The following is a 3,808-nucleotide window of genomic DNA, read 5'->3' as shown; positions in this document are numbered from 1 at the left end:
AAAAATGCCAATGTTCCCAACCCCAAAAAACAACACCCAGGCGCGGACTAAATTGGAATGGAGCGTAAACTTCAGGGAAAAATGAAAGAAACAGAATAGGATTAAATTAAAGGTGGCGCAAATGGGAGGGACTGGCCGCGCAAATTACCCCTTTAAGGTGAAAATGCGCAAATCCAGCCTAAGGAGTAGGTCAACGCGCGGGTTTTTCTCCCCCCTTAGTTGCGCCGCTTTAAAATTTTAATATAGCTTTTATTATTATTATTATTATTATATATATATTTAAAAGCTTACAAATCCCTTTTTCTAAGCAAAAATCCCCAAAATTCTTAACCCTTTCAGCTAAGGTTTCAATCAATAAAATTGCAGCAGCCGAACAACCACCATATCCGGTGGCCGACAGCGTACAGACGATGGCCTGAACTTGCCAACGGCGGAGAACTTCGACTATGCCCATGGAGATTTGGAAAGTCTCCTTCTCTTCTTTATACTTAAAAAGAAAAAAACTTAAATCCTATGTTATTTCTTTTAAAAAAAATACAAAGCCAAATTCATAGAATGAAGAGGATTTAAACACCATTCGACAAACCTCCACATTTTTTAGGTGTTTGGGCTCTCATCGGCGTCGACTCAGGTAAGTCCCTTTCGTTTTCTCACGCTAAAAATTCCATGCAAATCAAAAAGAAAAAAATCAAAGGAAATGAAACGGAATTTGAGATCACTTCTGATAATTTTTGGTTGCTTTTCTTGCATTTAGTATGCATAAGGTTTACACAAATTCCATTCGGCTTTTTATAACCGAAAATAAAAATGAAATTACATCCCCATTTTCCCTATTTTTTTCGCTATTATTTTCTGTTATTTTTGCTGGTTATTTATTGTATATTGTTGCGCCCTTCTTGCTGTTATTTTGTTCTTGTAGGTTCGATTGACGTGGAGGTCGTACGGAAGCATGAGGTTGCGGACGTGGCACTGTGTACGGAAATGGAGAGGCCATTCTTGGGCAGCTACGGTCTCTGCTAGGGTTTCCAAGAGCTGAAATTGTTTGGCTTTAGGATTGGGCCACTGGATCCATGCTAAAATTGGACTACTGAGTCCAAATGTTTGGGTTAGGTTTATTTTATGATCGGGCTTTAGGTCTATTTGTAAAGTGGGTTTATAAATTAGGCTATAATTTTGGGTTTGTATTTATGGACTATAAACAATTTTAATAATCTATATTTTATTATTCTTTATTTGGTTTATAAATTTAAAGGCCCGGGCGAAATGGACCTTCTACAATTACCAACGTAAACAAAAATTATCACAAAATCTTATCCAGACCTTTTTATAAACACATGGACAAATTGGACTGTTTTTATAACCTTATTTTAACAAATATTCACTAAGACGATTGTACCATATACATCCAGAATATTTTAATCTGTATAAACCTTTTTTTTTAATCTGATCGAGCAATTTTCATGAGAAACTCTATATCCTTCTGGTATTCTAAATGCTTCAAGGATTTTCATATAAATTTCACTATCAAGTTTACCATACAAATAAGCTGTAACAACATCCATTAGACACATGTTAAGTTTTTCACGTACTGCCAGACTAATAAGATATCTAAACATTATTGCATCCACCACGGGAGAATATGTCTCTACGTAATCAATGCTGAACCTTTACAAAAACCATTGTGCTACAAGCCGTGCTTTATATCTTATGACTTCATTTTTCTCATTTCGATTTCGCACAAATACTCATTTATATCCTACCAGCTTTACATCTTTAGATGTTTGGACTACAAATCCAAAAACATCATGTCTAGAAAGTGAATTCAATTATACTTGAATTGTGTGTTTCCATTTTGGCCAATCTTTTCTATTTCTACGTTCCTAAATAGATTTAGGTTTAGGATCCTCGTTTTCTTTTGAAACATTATAAGCAATTTTTTTGTCGACAACTATATTTTTTCGATTCCATCTTTTTTTTAAAGTATCGAGATATCTTTGTTATCTTAACTTTTAGGTACTTGGACATCATCTAGGGCTTTTTTTTATATCTTTGACCTCTTCTTGGGCACTTGCCTCCACAATATAACCATCTTGAATATTTTCCTCTTTCCTTTTACAAAGATCTTCATCTTTGGAACCAACTGGTCTTCCACACTTAAAGCATCGATTACTTTCTTTGCACTAACAGTTTGGCCGATTAGGACATCAATTCGTATTGGAGCATTTTCAGCTGGTATGTGAGATTTTATAATTCTTTTTAAGTCAATAAATGAATCTAGAAATTGATTGACGATGTTTTGCAAATGTATTATCTTTTGAACTTCTTGTTCACATTGACTTCTACAAGGATCTAATTGAGATAATGATAACCCATTCTATGTAATTTCTTTTACCAGTTATATTTTCTCCCCCTTAATGTTGGGAATGTTGTTTCATCAAAGTGACAATCAACAAATCGCGCAGTAAATAAATCTCCAATTAATGGTTCGACATAATTAATTACAAAAGGAGATTCATAACCAACATACATTTCCAACCTCCTTTGAGGACCCATCTTTGTGCGTTGTGGTGGAGCCATTGGAACATATACCGTACATCTAAAAATTCTAAGATGGGAAATATTTAGCTCCTAACCAAAAGCCAATTAAAATGGGGAGTATTTATTATAACTTGTTGGCCTGATGAGCACAAGTGTTGTTGCATGCAAAATAGCATATCCCCAAGCTATAACAGGGAATTTTGTTCTCATAAGGAATGACTTAACTATTAGTTAGAGGCATTTGATAAACAATTCAGCTAAACCATTTTGTGTGTGAACATGAACTACAGAATGTTCAATTTTTATCCCAATTGACATACAATTATCATTGAAAGATTGGGACATAAACTCACCAACATTATCAATACAGATAGTTTTGATTGTATAATCTAGAATTTTTGCTCTTAATCAAATTATTTGAGCATGTAGTCTCACAAACGCCAGATTGCGAGTCGATAATAAACACATATGTGACCACCCACTAGATGCATCTATCGATACAATAAAATATCTGAATGGTCCACGTGGTGGATGAATTGACCCACTTTCATTTCAAAATACAAGACATCAAATCTCAACTTTAGCTAATGAGTTTTTCATAATTAATTTTTTATTAAAAACAAGCAACACATGATAATTTTTTTAAATCAAAGAATCTTCTAGTTCTTTAATGAATGTCCATATGAATTTTCAATTAATTTTCGTATCATATATCATACAAGATGATCTAACTGGTCACAACAAGTAGTAAATGTATTTGTATCAGTAAACTTTTGGTTTATTTTAACATGATTTTCAATTGTACTAATAATGCCAATATAAATTGTGACAATTGATAATTTTATTTTCATTCATTTTACTATGTATCTTTATATAAGTAGTATTATGACATTTACTTCTGAAAATGTCTAAATCAATACGAAGTCCATAATGTCATTAACTGAATAAAAGAAACATAATTTGCAAACAATTATATGCAATATTTGCTTAAGGGAATATGCCAAAATGTTCAAATATCCAATTTGACTTTAATGATCAAAATTTATAAAATTTATTGCAGACATTCACTTCAAGGAATGTGCAAAAAGTAATTTAAACAAAATGTAAACATGTATCATATCCTTACCAATAAGATTATATAGATATCATTTGCTTCAAAGAATGATAAATTAGTGTAAATAATTTATCATTTTGCTCTAAGAATGAACATTTAGCAATATTTCAAATCATCTGTCTTCTTCTTATCTATTTGAATAACAATATGTTACGT

The 3,808-nt window shown here is 32.4% G+C and overlaps 1 long non-coding RNA gene across 1 annotated transcript; it reads left to right on the top strand.

Moving 5' to 3' along the window:
- The first annotated feature begins 269 nt into the window (after positions 1–269).
- On the top strand, positions 270–1,230 carry LOC121209793 (uncharacterized). The gene is made up of 2 exons (XR_005904910.1): positions 270–631; positions 920–1,230. It is a non-coding gene; the product is annotated as an uncharacterized lncRNA (long non-coding RNA).
- The last annotated feature ends 2,578 nt before the right edge of the window (positions 1,231–3,808 follow it).

Source organism: Gossypium hirsutum, chromosome A11 (assembly GCF_007990345.1).
Source record: "Gossypium hirsutum isolate 1008001.06 chromosome A11, Gossypium_hirsutum_v2.1, whole genome shotgun sequence".
In the NCBI taxonomy this organism is placed as follows: Eukaryota; Viridiplantae; Streptophyta; class Magnoliopsida; order Malvales; family Malvaceae; genus Gossypium; species Gossypium hirsutum.
The sequence above is the reverse complement of the archived record's forward strand: the minus strand, read 5'-3'. Positions and strand labels throughout refer to the sequence as shown.